At 52.5% G+C, this 15,841-nt stretch overlaps 1 protein-coding gene across 1 annotated transcript in view; it reads right to left on the reverse strand.

The window, feature by feature from the left end:
- ACAN (aggrecan) overlaps positions 1 to 15,463 on the reverse strand; it is a 62,574-nt gene extending 47,111 nt beyond the window's left edge. Inside the window, exon 1 of the mRNA XM_047738632.1 lies at positions 15,366 to 15,463. The gene's annotated coding sequence lies outside the window, so the exon portion shown is untranslated. The remainder of the gene's footprint in view (positions 1 to 15,365) is intronic.
- Between the last annotated feature and the right edge of the window lie 378 nt (positions 15,464 to 15,841).

Raw genomic sequence — 15,841 nt, forward strand, 5'->3', positions numbered from 1 at the left:
GGCTCCTCCCTGCCAGTGTTTCTCCAAGGACATGGTCCTCACAAGAAACCCACCTTTCCTTTTGCGTGGTTGTTGTTTTAAATTATTTTAAAAAGAATCGGGGTAAAATACGCCTAACACAAAAGTTACCATCTTTTTTTTTTTTTTTTTAGTAGCTCCCAACGTGGAGCACCATGGGGGGCTTGAACTCATGACCCAGAGATGGAGACCTGAGCTGAGATCAAGAGTCAGATGCTTTACCTACTGAGCCACCCAGGCGCTCCACAAAGTTTACCATCTTCACTATTTTTAAGTTCATATTTCTTACAGTTCTGTAACATGAGGTACGTTCATATGTCACATGACTCTGCCGCCATCATCACCGTCTGCCAAGCTGAAACTTTGTACCCCTTGGAAGACAACTCCCGTTTTCCTCTCCCCCAGCTCCTGGCAACCACCATTCCACTTTCTGTCTCTACGAATTTGACTACAGCCTTTCCCTTTGAGGAGGAAAATCAATATCCCTATCTGTGCCAGTATGTAGAGATCTTTATGCACTATTCCATTTAGACAGGTCCCCCTTTTTTTTTTTTCTGGAGTGCTCTCTATGGTCAAGGAGGCCTTCCCGCACTCAGGACCCTGCCGGGCACCACACTGCCTTTGGCATCCAGGAATGCTTGCATCTTCCCGGGGTTGGGATCTAAAACCACACAAGGCAGAAACCAGATATGATCAACATTTCCCTTGAAAATTCCCAAGAAGGCGCCATGTTGGGGCCCCTCACACTCCCCCTAAATGAATCAAACACAATGGTCCTTTTTCCAATTTTGGGTTATTTATCTGAGCAGCAGACGAATTAGTGGGCCTGTTAGAAGGGCCATGTTTTTGGAGCTATACTTACATTAAAACTAGAAACAGGCTTGGCTCTTCAAGATGCTCACACCATGAGAGGAACAAGGGACCCAAGGCTGATTCTGGGAGCAGCAAATTTGTGTCTCTCGTCTCGGGCTTGCTGGGGCACAGATACATTGGGTGGGAGAGTGCCTGCAGACTTTCTTGCTGAAGGGTGCTCTCTCTCGGTAACTACCCCTGCACCGTAACTCAGCCTCAGACCCCAGACCTATCTGAGCTTGGTGGGAGCAGCTGGGCCCATCTTCCTGGATGGGAAAATTCACCCACAGCTACGCAGACAGCAGCTGTGCTAGGATGAGGCCCTGGGGCTCTCTGCTTCCTACTTTCTCCTACCTGGACTGTGGGCTCTCCTCGAGGACAGGGCAGACTTCTCTCCTCCTTGTGTTTTCCCTGCTGTGTCCCATAGAGAGCCTGGCATGTGGGATATTCTAATTATGGAAAACTGCGTCCTGACTTGGAAACACGTTCACACAAAAAGCAAACGGCAAAATGTTACGTGCAATGCAACTCCATTCCATTTTTGGGTGTATCTATTCATGGGGGGAAAGACCCGAAGGATGTACATAAATTTAACTCTGGTTATCTCTGGGTGTTAGGTTTACAGTAGATTTTTATTTTTCCATGTCTAGTGTTTATAGTCCCTCAACTTTCTGTGATGGTAAAACGTGTTTCAAAGAAAAAGTGTTTCCAAAAATAAAATGAAATTTTATATCCTTTAAAAAAAAATCTACATTCAGGACAATGAACTCCCCAGTGACCAAGGTGCTAGCCAGTGGAGGAAGGGTGTGGTGGGGGAGGGGGAGGGCCTGGGGCTGGGGTAGAGGAGAGGAGAAAGTTCTCTGTGTACTATAAAATTCTTGGGAATGCACTGACAGTCAGAATTTTCTTCTGTCGCAGTTAAGTGTTCAACAGACTCTGGGCCCAAGGTCTTCCCAGTTCATGACTCTCTCCTAAAGGTGGTCCTGGAGACTGTGAGCCAAGGAACCCCCATGAGGTTCATAGGTATGGAATGCCAGAATGAGCAGATCTGTAGACTCACACCCATGGATGGGCCCCAGACTGAAAGATAAGCCCCTTTGCTTCTCTTTCTTACATTACATGTCTGGGTCCAATCTGAGAAATTCACCTTCTCTTTGGGCATGAACTGGCCAAGAAACCATGAACTTCGGAATCAGACGATTTGAGCCCTGGCCCTATCACTTACCAACCATGCCTCTGTTTGAGTTTGAGCCCTGGCCCTATCACTTACCAGCCATGCCTCTGTTTCACCATATACAGAATGGGGATATTAGACCTACTTCAAACTTCTTGCTGCTTTGGGTCATGAGAAAACGTTTATATCCTTTCTACTCAACATGCCCAGTCTCTGGTTAGCATAAAAGCACTGACCCATCAGAGAACACATCATTTATCTAACTTGATAAACTCCCTGTACGTCTCAGAGACAAAGCATGAGTCCAAAATATGGCAACAAGTCAATGAAGGGTGTCATTGGTTGAACTGAGTTCCCCACCCCCCAAAAAAGATATGCTGAAGCCCTAACCCCCAGGACCTGTGAATATGACCTTATCTGGAAACAGGGTCTTTGCAGATGTGATCAAGTCAAGGTGAGGTCATTGGGATGGACCCTTATTCCAGTATGACTGGTGTCTTCATAAGAAGTGTGAACAGGTGTGAAGACCCAGGCATGCACGGAAAACATTATTCAGAGGCAGAGATCAGAGTGAGACAGCTCTTGGCCCAGGAACACCACAAACTGAAGGCCATTACCAGTAGCCAGGAAGAGGCAAGGATGGGTTCTCTCCTACAGGTTTCAGAGGGAGCGTGGCCCTGAAGAGACCTTGATTTTGGACTTCTAGACTCCAGAACTGTGAGGTGATACATTTCTGTCATTTTAAGCTCCCCCTTCGCGGTGCTTTGTTACGGCAGCCCTGGGGAAACCAATACAATAGGTAACTTTCTATTCTATTACGACTACAACTAAAACCACTTATAAAAAAGGAGACTGCCCTACCTTACTTGGTCGTCAACCTCAGGATGACTGAGATTTCTTTAGAGATTCCTTTATTTCTCATGTCTAGTCTAAATCTCTCCTGCCTTTTTTTTTTCTTAGTGGAGACGTATCCTGCTTTGGGATTGTTTTTTTTTTTTTTTTTTAAGATTTTACTTGTTTGACACAGAGAGACACAGCGAGAGAGGGGACACAAGCAGTGGGAGAGGGAGAAGCAAGCTTCCCGACGAGCAGGTACCCTGATGCGGGGCTTGATCCCGGGACCCTGGGATCATGACCTGAGCCGAAGGCAGACACTTAACGGACTGAGCCACCCAGGCGCCCCCCCTGTTTTGTTTTGTTTTGTTTGGATTTTATTTTTAAGTAATCTCTACACCCAATGTGGGGCTCAAACTCACAACCTGAGATTAAGGGCCGCAGACTCTACCAACTGAGCTAGCCAGGTGCCCTGGGATTGTTCTTGATGGATTTTTCTAGATCTTTCTCATCTGCCCTTTGAACCCAATCTTTGTGACTTCCTTGGTTTGGCTCCTTGACCCTCATGCCTCATCAGGCCCTTCCATCTCCCCTTCCACTCTCACTGATTGATGACAGTGGCTCTCTGTTTTTCTAGGGAGCCAGGAGAAGGAAGAAACAGCCCAGATCCTGGTCTGGAAACTGTCTTTTGATAACGAAAACCCAGAAGTGAACTTTTCTTTGAGGTTTCTGGTCCCGTCTGGACTCAGAGCATCTTTTCTCCTAGAGTCCAGGTAGGACCAAGAAACGCTGACATTTCAACAGAGACACAACTCAGGCAGTTCAGCTGCCTTTGCTAGCTCAGAACCATGGAAAGTTCTCTTGGGACAGTTAAACTTCCTGGCTCCCCAGTCCCAGAAGGGGAGGACAGGGCATGGAACAGGACATGGAACAGGTGTGTGGAGGAAGCTCCGAGTCCAGCACCAGCTCCCCCTCCCCAGGCCGCCTCCTGAAAGCACAGCTAAGTTGGTAGCAGTTAGAACATCTGAAGAGGAATTTCTTGCTGGTCCATCCTTTGTAGCTGTGGTGCAGACCCAAGGGGTGGCTGAGGGAATGAGGGCTGATGGGTAAAGCCGCAATCAGCTGTGCCCTGTACCGCCGCAGGGGGCAGTCTACACATGGAAGGGAACGGAATGGAACCCCCTGGGATTACACAGTGTTGGGGGGGCGCTTGGTACAACAGGTCTTGCTGAGCCACCTGCTGTCAGGCCTGCCAGGGGACCTGCCCTGTTCCATGGCTAGCTTCCAGGTGGCACAAAGCATAAGGCTCTTGTTGGGTTCCCCGCTTCGCTCTGGGCTCCAAGCTTGCAGGGCTGCCTTAAGAGCCTCAGTGCTCAGGAAAGCAGTGAGGAATGGCAGGCTGGGCAAGCAGAGGTAGTCACGTGACCACCCAACCCATCTCTGCAAAAGGTCAGGTTCTCAGATCCCAGGAATACCCGGGAATATTCATGATTAACAGTAGTTACTGCTTGGAGGGCATTTGCTCCGTGCCAGGTAGCTTGGTTTAGCGATGTTATTTTAACTTCAACACCTGAGGGTATCCACAAACTCATGAGGTCAGAGACGTTATACCTGATTTACAGATATGGAAACTGAGGCATGCAAGACTAATCAACTCAGACAAGGTTATACGGCTAGAGAATTGGAGCCCATCCACCTGACTCCCCCTCCTGTGGGACAATGGCCTGATGGATCCTTTTGTGAGTCTGAACGCTACAGTGACATCAGGAAGGGGGCTGGGAATAAAACATTGACCGACTGTGGGCTGGCCCCTCCATCACAAAAGAGAGACAGAATAGGGTCCCAGGCTCCAGGGAGGTCCCCAACGGGAGAATCTGAGACGACAGGCACACAGGCAAGCTGGAGGGGAGATGCTGTTCAGTGTGGATGGGGAAGGCGGAGAAGGGTTGCCTGCTGAGGTCTGCAGAGTCATGAAGGCTGGGAAACCCCCTCTTGTTCTCTGTCCTAACCCCAGTGTCTGACCCCCTTCCTCCAGGCCATAGGGAGTGCCAGGACCCCACAGCTTGAACAAGGTAAAGGAAACAAGATGACAGAAGGCTCACTGTCCATGCTGGGTAGCCCAATGATAGAACTTGAGGCTCCAAAGGTGGTAGAACCTAAAAATACAAATTAATTCCTAAAAGCAGCTGCTCCCCCTTGATGCTCGAGTCATCATGAACTACTAAGGGAAACTGCGAAGAGGGTACTGGCGTATGGAGAGCGGCCATGTCTCTCCTCAGCTGGGTCCCCTTGGTGGCAGAGCCCGAGCTGGCTCAGGTGGTGGCTGTTCTGACACTGCAGAGTCCCCGAGCCATGGCCAGGGTGAGATGGGGCTGCTGAGGGGGCCGGGAAAGGGGGGGGCTGTTTTTAGACAATGGCCCAGTTCAGTGGGAGTTGGGTCCTAGTTCCAGCTCTGACAACATCTCCTGCCAGACCCTTAGGCCACACATGTTCTTTTTTTAAATTTTATTTTAATTCCAGGATGGTGAACATAGTCTTATATTAGTCTCAGGTGCACAATATAGTGATTCAAGTCTTCCATACGACCCTTGGTGCTCATCACGACAAATGCCCTCCTTCATCCCAACCCCGATGTCCCCATCCCTGCTCCCACCTCTCCCCTGCTCGCCAGCAGTCTGTTCTCTACAGTTAAGAGTTTGTTTCTTGGGTGCCTGGGTGGCTCAGTTGGTTAGGCAACTGCCTTCAGCTCAGGTCATGATCCTAGAGTCCTGGGATCGAGCCCCACATTGGGTTCCCTGCTCCATTGGGAGTCTGCTTCTCCCTCTGAACTTCTCCTCTCTTATGCTCTTTCTCACTGTCTCTCTGTCAAATAAATAAATAAAATCTTTAAAAAAAAAAAAGAGTTTGTTTCTTGGTTTGCCTTTCTCATGCTTTCCCCCTCTTTTTTTTTTTTTTGCTCATTCTAGCAGATGTATTCCTTTCTAGGGCCCAGTTTTCTGATCTCTGACAAGAGTAGAAAGCCCCATATCAGTGGCTTTCAAAAGACACAAAAGTGCAGTTGTTCTGATAGAATCTGACTTGGGGGGACTCCTAAAATCACTGTCCCTCTCTACTTACCTCTATGGCTTCTGTGGGGCATCACAGACAACAGCCACAGACTCCCTGGAGACAGTTCGAAAAGTACTGGCTTAAAGTCATTTGTCAGGTTAGCACTTTTACTGAGTACCTGCCATGTGTTGAGTATTTTCTAGGTGTTGGAGATAGAAGAAGATCAAGACAGATCATCTGTGTGATGGGCACCTGTCCCATGCAATTTTGATTTGGTGGGGGCTAGGTAGGGCAGGGGGAGTCAGACAACCACCAAGGAAACCAACCAACCAGCACTCTTTAGACAGCGGCAAGCAACAAAGAGTGCAACACAGGACTGCTGGGACATGGGCGTGGGCATGTCTATCTTCTTTAAATTGGGTGGTCAAGAAAGGCTTCCTGGAGGAGGTGACATTTGGACCTGAATGAGCCAACTTTGCAAAGCCAAGCGGGAAGAGCTTCAGGCAGAAGAGACCAGGAGGGCAAAGGTCCTCAGGTGGGAATCAAGTGGAAGATGCTGGAGGGTGGTGGGTGAGGGGAAGGTGAATTGAGATGCCGAGGAGGGAGGGGAAACCGGCTCCTGAAGGCCTGTGGGCCAAGGAGGAGAACTGGGTTGTCTTCCAAGGGTAAAAGGTCTGAGAGCCTCTGCCATGCCCAGAGGGCTGAGAAGTGATGTGCAAGAACTTGAAAGATTTCCATAAGCTTCTAAGCGTCTGTCACCTATGCTGTACTTGCAGTTACGAAGGCGGGAGCTGGACGAGTTACAGTTTTCCAGCCACAGAACGTTGTGGGAGCCTTATTTGGCATATGTGAGTTTTGCTGACCCCTGTGGGGACCCCTGGAGCCCCTAAGGCATTGAGATAGCAGCTGGGGCTCCTAGGTGGAAGCGTGGATGGGAGGGATCAGGTGGGCAGGGGACGCAGTAGGAAGTGAGGGTCTAAGCTTGTGCTAGGTCTTCCCATGGTTAATAAAGCTCATTCCACCTCCAAGCCAGCCCTACAGCACTCTCCTCTCTCAGGACAGGGTGTGGAGACAACTTATGCAATCAGATCCCCCCACACCAGGGGGACCCTCTCTGCTAAAAACATTCACAAAACAAGATCAGCGGAAGCCCCTGCAGGCTGGGCTTAGGAAGGGAGAATCACAGAATGAGGCTACTTTAAGGGGAATTAACGGCCCAGAGAAGGGCGAAGAAGCACCCCCTGGAGGAACTGTGGGCAGGTGGGGTGCGGATGACACTCGTGGGTGTAATGACGAGGACAGGGGACAGAGGCAAGCATGCAGACACCGCTCTTCCTTGCTCAGCTCCAGGAGCAGGGGTCATTCATAGAAATAGTCCGGACCCTGGCGCCCCCTGCAGCCGCACGGCCAGTAGAGCACACCGGGTTAGGCCTCTGGTCCAAGGTGGGGAGGGGGGCTCCCATCCCCATCCCCCAGTGGACCACACCGAGTGCGCCATCTCCCTCCCATGCTTTTCAGTCCTGAAACAATGGATCTAAAACAAGCATCCTGCATGGTCAACCTTTAAAGAGAAGGTGGCAGGCAGGAAAGGGGAGGGAGGGGCCATCCTGGCTATGGGGGTGGAGAGGGCCTGCTGGATCAGTGACCCTGTTTGCGATTTAGGTTTTGAAGCGCTCCCCTGTCCCCGGGCTGCCCCTTGGGCCCTGGTGCAGCTGCCTCATTCCTGCCGCAGGATCAGAGCTGGCTGATTGCTTAGATCAGCATCTCTACAGACCCTCCATCCGCTCTAGAAAAGAAAAGCTCCCTGGAAAATTCAGTGTAAGAAACTCTCGGAGATTTCCAACGTCCATCAGCATCTGGAGAATTCCTGCAGAACAGGGGTGCATTCTGTTCTGTTTGACCCTCGGGGATGAGGCCCCTTACATGAAATGTCCTTTGACCATCCCTGAAACAAATGTTCTGGGGAACCCACTTCTGGGAACCCTGGTCTGCCTTCATCCTTCAGGGACAAATGTACTTTGATCCAGGGTTAAGGACAACTATGCTAAGGAAGCAGGGCCCCTGTCTCAGGCAGGAGGGAGGAGACAGAGAAGCAGGCTGTGACCTCCTCATTCTCCTAAAGGGCAAACCGAGGGCAGAGGCTGTAGTTCTGCCTGCAGGGAGGGGAGGGCACGTGACCCCAACAGGGGTCCCACAGAAAGTGGCTTAGAACTGAAGGCACCCAGAGAACTGTTTGGGGCTTTACACTAGGAGTTCAGAAGCTGGGCTGCATTGGGATCACCTTGAGTGTGTTTGAAAAGCACAAATTCCTACCCTGCCCCCCAAACAGAATCTCTGCAGGTGCATTAGGATTTAGGCATACTTGTTTTCCCAAAGCTCCTCCAATGCTTTCAATTCTAGGGACAGAGTCTACTTCTGATGATGGCGTCTGGGTCCCTTTTCCAGTGTCTTGTCAAGCTGACAAACGTCCATTACATTCCCGAGTCATCCTAAAATCCAGGTGTTCCCCTGAGCCAGCTTGATAAGAGGTCAGAGTGAGGGTGGTTCGGGGGATGGGGAAGAAGGGAGCCCGTGAAGGGGAAGGTCAGGCCAAGGTCCAGGTTTGGTTGGGGAAAACCCCCTCCCTATGACCAAGGGGGGAGGCTGGGATAAGAAAGCCCAGGGGTTCTGAAGGAGAGGGGAGGCTGGGCTCCGCATTGCCCTGGACATTTCTCTTATAAGGGCTTTCTTCCTCCAAGCATCCTGGGAACCAGCAAAGACCCTAGAGGCACAGAGTCAGAAGGTGCCCTAGAGTAGACAGTGGGTGGCCCCAGGAGGAGGTCTGTCCACAGTTGGGTTCTTATGGGATGATGGCACAGTGTTTCTGTGATCAGGCGCCTCCTTTTACTGGCTTGAATGTGACATGTGATGTGCAGGGAGGCGCCCCAACATCCCTGATGGGATCTATGGCTCTGCTGAGAACAGCCTGAACCCCTCTCTGGGGCTCAGGTGCCTCATCTGTATAATGAAGGAGGCGGGTGATTCAGTCCCCTGCGTCCCTTTCTGATTTAATGCTTCATGACTCTGAAAAGCAGATGCTCAGGGAAGCGTGGCAATTCTCGAATCCACCCCTATGGCTAGTGACTTTCAAGGAGGCCTTAATATATTCTAAGTTCAACTCCGTGTGGTCAAGCAAAGGCCTTGCTGTTCAGGTGGGAAAATGGATGGGCCCTGCACTGAGATAAGTATCCACGTTCCTGATCCGGACTGGGTCCTCTTCTTGGCAGCTTGGGCTTTCTCCCTTCTGGTGTCTCACCCACACCTCCAGTTCCCAGGGGGGCTCCCTCCTCCCGGTTAGCACAACTCAGATGCTATGACTGCAGTACCCTCTAGAGGGCGCTGCTGTCAGCGCTGTGACCTGAGCCCACGGAGAACTACAGGGCCGGGCTTCATCCGGCTGGCTTGGGATGGAGGCGTGGCCAAGTGGAGGACCGCCCATCTGAGTATTGGCGCTCTTCTTGTCAAGCATTGAAAGGAACTTAGAGTGTGAAGGTCTGTTCATTCATTCATTCGGCCTGCCTACGTGTGCCAGGCCCTGGGTTAGGTGTAGCACACACCAGATACGAAAGATGCCTGCTTAGGCCTCATAGGTGCTCCCCCCATCCCCACAAGGCACCTTCCCAGAAGTAACTTCTCCCTGGATCTTGCTCTGTGAAGACAGGCCTTAGGATGCCCATTTTACAGAGAAGAAAACCGAGTCTCAGGGAGGCAAAGCGATATACCCACGTCATGCAGCCAGGCAGTGCCCAGTTCAAGTTGCTGCAAGCCCAGCTTCTCCCACTGCCCAGACTGTAGAATGCGTCCTCCTTGGAGCACACCCCCTCCCCCTTGCTGGGAGCTGTGTGGGGTGTGGGGAGGTGCTGACCCACATGCCACCCCCCAACCAGAACGCACTACTGTGGCAATCGTGCCCTGAACAGCAATCTTCTTTGGTCTCGCTATCCCACGTCCACACCTGCTGATGTGATTTTCCAGAGTGGGACCTCGAAAAGCCTCCAAGACAATAAGAGCAGTTGCTATTTTATTGTAGGTCTACTTGGTGCCAGGTCCCTTATTCGCTTTGTCTTGAACCCCCTCAACCATCAGAGAAGCCTCATTTCACAGATGTGGAAAGTGAGGCTCAGAGAGGGTAAGTGACTTGCCCAAGGGCACACAGCTGGGATTTCAACCTACGACGGGGCTGCCAAAGTCCACGTTCTTTCTGCTTTACCACGGGGGCCTGGCTTCTTGTTTTCTTTTGTTGCCTGCTCTTCACCACCTGCCAAACCCTCCCATCTTGCCCTCCCATCCCCAATCTTCTTGCTGGTGCACAGAGCATTCTTTGGAGCCATAGCTAAATGGAGGTCTGGAGCAGGACTTCTCTATCTTGGCATTATTGACATTTTGGGCTGGATCATTCTCTACTGGTAGGAGGAATATGCGGTCCTGGGCATTTTCAGATGGTTACAGCATCCCTGGTCTCTACCCACTAGACACTAGTACTGTCACCCCCTCCCCATGGCGACAACAAAAAAATCTCCCCACATAAGGCCAAATGGTCTCCGGAGAGCAAAAGAACTCCCCAGTTGAGAGCCACTGCTTTATAGGAGTGTGGGGTCAGGGTCAAGTTGATTATAGCCCGTCCTCCTCAATAGACCAAGAGCAGCCGGAGGGCAGGAAGAGCTAATTGTTTACCCACACCTAGTGCAGTGCCTGTAACATGTAGCAAGTGGTACAGCAGGAAGAATAAATGAATGCTTTCCATGGATATGGTATATTTCAGGGTGAGGGCCTGAAGGCCTAGGTTTCCATCCAGATCCTCACTGGTCTGCTGTGGGCTAGCCTGGGGCAAGCACTTTCCCCCTTCTGGGCCTCCATTCCCCTTGTGATGTCTTACAGGAGGGTCATCACAGGCCCCAAAGGTCCTGGACATCCATGATCTGGGAACCACGATGTTCCAGCTCAGAGGCCCAGAGTCTGGGGGCTGAGGAGGGGTTGTCCGCCAGGCTGGACATTACACCTCTGTCCGGGTTCTCAGTTTCTTCTTTGGACCCTTGCTCCTCAAGCTAAATCCATCACACAGAGACGAACAAGCCCTCCCATCCCCAAAAGCGACCTGATGCAGGAGAGGAGGCTACTTTTTTGGGTGTGTGTCTTAGAAGGGAAAACACGTAACCTCAAAGGTAACCAAATATCCAGATCGTGATGGCTAGCATCGCACACCCCAAACCCACCTATTCATGAGCTTAACAAAAAGCTTCTTTAGGATACACTGTAAGGCCATTGAGAGGGAGAAAAGTCGCCTCTCACCAGCCCAGGCCAGCCCGCAGGGCCCTCCCTCCTAGCGTGTGTGTGTGCGCGCGCGCGCGCGCGCGCACACGCACACACACACACACACACACACACACACACACAGCCGCTTACAAGGAGGCTCTGAGTTTTTTAAAAGTAAACTCCATGGTTTCCGCTCTTGCCCTGGATTCAACTTTTGAAAAAAGGAACCGTTTTCCCGTTCTCCCTCCAAATTCCCCATCTCTGGTCCTCCCTCTGCCTCACTCCCACTCTCTAACCCTGCCCCTGCCCTGCACCACCCCCCCAACAGCTGCTCCTCCCCTGCAATGTTGACTCCATTTCCAACCACGCCCAGGGGCGCAGGCCTCCTCTCAGGGATGGGGGTGTCCTATCTGGTCTGGGGGAAGAAAAGCAGCCGGGGGAGATGCCACAGCCCCCTTTCACTCCATAGAACAGAGCTTTCTCGAGGAAGGAGGGCAGGACTGATGCTCCCATCAAGGCCCCCAGCATGGCCAAGAGGCCCACCTGGTGACAGCAGAAGAGGAGGGCTCCTATTTTAAGATGTTCCCCCTCCCATAGGGGTGCCTGGGTGGCTCAGTGGGTTGGACGTTTGACTCTTGATTTCAGCTCAGGTCATGATCTCGGGGTCCTGGAATCAAGTCCTGAGTGAGGCTCCACGCCCAGCAGAGTTTGCTTGTCCCTCTCCCTCGGCTTCTCCCCTGCTCACTCACACACACGCGCACACGCTCTCTCGCTCTTTAAAAATAAATAAATAAAATCTTTAAAAAAAGATGTATCCACCCATAGACTCCCTTTCCCGGGGGGGGCCCCCATTGGCCCTGTCACCCCTCCTGCTCCACTCGCAATCAGGCCTCATTGCTTCCTCTCTGTCTGTGTCTGGGTCCTCTTCCTTGAACTTGCCTTTCACTACTCCCCCCACCCCGCTCCACCCCTGGCTTCTACAGAGACCTTTATAGGTCCAGTCCAGGTGTTAGCATAGGGGCAGCAAGGAGGTCCCAGCGCCTGCCAGCTGGAACCACGAGGCAGGAATTTCTCAGAGACAAAAACATTATCAGGATCAGTGTCTTTCAAACTTTTTTGACTGCAGCCCGCAGTAGGAAATTCATCCTATAAACATCAAATTTGTATATATTGTGTATATATCTATGTATTATAATCACATCGACACTTATTTAGGATTGCCAAATATAAAACAGAAATAGAAGTTTCTGGAAACAGTATTTACCTTTATTACATGGGAGACACTATGAAATTACTCTTTCCTATGTCATTACACCCCCCTAAATCGGTTTTACAACCTGCGGATGGAGATACTCAGTGCTAGATGTGTCTGCTGGAGCAGAGACAGAGTAAGAGCGAGGCTCCGAGCAGGGGCCCATGGGCCTCACCTGTCTCACCTGAGGCCCTTCTCGGGCCCAACAAGAAGGGGCTTGGAAGGGACTGGGTTCTAGGAGCCAGCATGAAAAAGATCCACATGAAAAGTTGGGACACACAGTCTTCTACTACTACAGAATATTCTCAACTAATACTCTCCTGAACTTACAGTTTGTGACCCCAAGGGGGCCTAAAAGCCGCTAGAGGAGAGGAATTAAGGTTTCTGGTGCCTGCTGAGAGCGAGACAAGGCCCTCTTCAAAATCATGCCACCAGTAAGTGGCTGAGTTGGGATTCGAACCCAGGTCTGCCCTGCTGGGCAGGCTCCCCCCGACCCCCGCGGCTCTCCCCTACCATCCCAGGAGTCAGGGCTCTCTTGGAGCTCCCTCTCCAACTGGGGAGTTGGACATCTGTTCTGGGCATGTGGGGATGGAGGACCCCCCACTCGGCATGCAGGGGTGAGGCTGCCTGGCATGTGGGTGTGTGGGAGATGGGGAGCAGGGGCAAAGCCTGTGTGTGGGTGTGAGAAGGGGCCTGGAGTCAGTGGTTCCAACAGCACACAGTTCCACCACTCAAGCTCACAGAGACTCCCTGAAGATACGTAATAATACTTCTATCATCTCCCCCTCATGGATTCTTTACTCCCATAACTTTTAAAAAATTTATTCGCTTTTATTTGACAGAGAGAGAGAGAGACAGTGAGAGAGGGAACTAAAGCAGGGGGAGTGGGTGAGGGAGAAGCAGGCTTTCCGCCGAGCAGGGAGCCAGATGCAGGGCTCGATCCCAGGACCCTGAGATCATGACCTGAGCTGAAGGCAGATGCTTAACGACAGAGCCACCCAGGCGCCCCTTTTTACTCCTATATTGAAAAAAAGGCTTTCAAATTATAAAGACTCCCAATTTAAGTATGATTTTCATAGAAAATTCTAGGAAAAGAAAAATATCTACTTAGAATTAAAATTAGTGATAATAATAATAAATGATATCAGTTCTGGAGTACTTGATTGCTTAACCACAGCAACTGTTTTATGGAGGACCAGCAATGGCCAGCACTGGGTGCAGAGTTACTAGGTGGCGCTCAGTAGTTACTGGAGAATGAATGGAGGGACCCAGGGACACGCTAGAAATTGCACATACATGCATCTCATTTAAACCCAACTTGATGTAACCCAAAAAATTCCAGCATTTCCCTGAGAGATATTTTCTTCCTTTTCATAATTCCTTCTTCCGAAACTTTTGAAATTGGAGGGACCCTTGCTTCTGGGTGTAGAGGCACCTCCTCCTTCAGGTTTTCTCCCTGATTGCCCTTCTATTCTTGGGCAGTCTCTTCCAGGTTCAGTGATGGACAGTCCAGCGCTCCTACACAGATCTTCCAAGCCCCCCCAACCCGCTCTGCCCAGGGGTACAGACGAACTTCCCCTTGGCAACCCAGAGGCAAGGAAGGAACCAGGACCGGAGCCCAGACTTCTGGATTCTTAAATCAGGACAAGCAACCGACTAGAGCCTCAGAAAATCCTGATTCTAGCCCTGCCCTTCCCCTAAGTCAGGTGTGACCTCTAGAAAGTCATCACACCTTTCTGGATTCACTTTCTTTTGAATATCTTTCCAAGGTCCAGGGTTCCCCCAAACTGACAGATACCCACTCACTGCAGTGTCCGGGACCTGAAACACCACACTAACCCATTCAGCTTTGCATCCTCCTTCCTTTCCTCCTGGCAGCCCACTCCCGACAGAATTGGAATGTACACACCAAGCAAAATGCTGGGACCTGGGGCTCCTTAGCGGTGAGACCCTACAAGAATCCTATCAGAACCCTGCTCACGACTGCAAGGAGTGGAATGATGGAAAAGTTTGGGTTGGAGTCTTCCAACAGGAGACAAGCCCCTCCCACCCTCACCCCACAGTTTGCTCTGGCTTAGAATGCAGATTCGGTAAACGCGGACAACCAACCACCCAAACCTGGGGTTTGAAAGACTCCACTATCGTGGGCTTCCACTGCAGAGGAACCCAGAGACGGCAAAGCTGTCCCTGGTCATGTGTCCTCATTTCCCCTCCTCTTCCTTGAGAGATGCTCCTGCCTAGTGGCCCGGTCTGAGTTCGTCTCCCTCGCTGGCAGCTCAGTGGCCCTGTCCTGGGTTCTGCCAGTTCCCCCCTTTCCCCAGCTTTCCCCCATCCCTGCGCTCCTGGAGTAAGCCAAGTGGCCAAGGAAGTGGGACTAGCGGGTTCTCTCAGCCCCTGCTTGGGCACCTGCCCTGTACCCGATACACTGCCCATGCCCAGCCACCCTGCCCAAGGGCCTCCTCCTTCCCACCGACAGCCCAGGCCAAGGCTCGGAACCATGAAGCAACTCCTCCAGCTCAAGGGTAGCCCAGGGGATCTGAACCCACATTTCCCCCGACTCCAAAGCCGCTCGTCTGTCCACCGAAGCGCGCTTCAGACCCTAGGACTTGCAAACACACGGGAGTCCGGAGTAAAAGCCCCCCTGTTCTCTGTTCCTTAATTTCGGGGGACCAGCAGACAACAGCCCCTCGTCACGTGTTCCTTCGCCCCATGCACGCTGCGTCCGCAACAGCCCGAAAGTTTGCTCAACTCCGCGGGCGGACGCGGCGGTCGGGAAGCCGCAGCGCACGCCTCCCCCCGCAGGGGACACTGAGGCGGCGCAGCCCCTGTGCGCGGAGCGGCCGGCGGCCGGGGGACCCCGGGAGAGCCTCTCCCCGGAGGGAAGGGGACAGTTACCTTGAAGAGTTGGACGCCCTTCGCAAGAACTTCAGTGCCACACAGCCGGCGAGGCGGCCGGGGGGCTCGCGGGGCCGGGAGGCCCGGGGCTGGCGGCGCCGCGGGGGAGACGCTCTGCGCGCGCGCCGCGCACCCCTCCTGCCGCGGGCGTCCTGTCCGCAGGTCCCCTCAGGCGGCGGCCGCGGCGGCAGCGGCTGTGTTGCGGAGTCCCTGCTGGCCGAGGCAAGGGCCACTGCAAGGTGCCCGGAGCCCCTGGCGCCCGCGTCAGATGCCGGCCGGCGAGCGCGCGGAGGGAGAGACCTGGAGCGGCGCGGGCGCGTCCTCAGCTCTGCGAGCCCCTCTCGAGCGGAGGGGAGGTAGGTGGGCGGGCGGGCGGGCGGGCGGGCATGGCGCGTGGTGACACATACATAGGGGCGGGCGGGGGAGGGGGGGACGCGGAGGGAAACCCCACCCCCGGGGGACCCGAGGGGCGGCCG

This window comes from Lutra lutra, chromosome 7 (assembly GCF_902655055.1).
Source record: "Lutra lutra chromosome 7, mLutLut1.2, whole genome shotgun sequence".
NCBI classification, from domain to species: domain Eukaryota; kingdom Metazoa; phylum Chordata; class Mammalia; order Carnivora; family Mustelidae; genus Lutra; species Lutra lutra.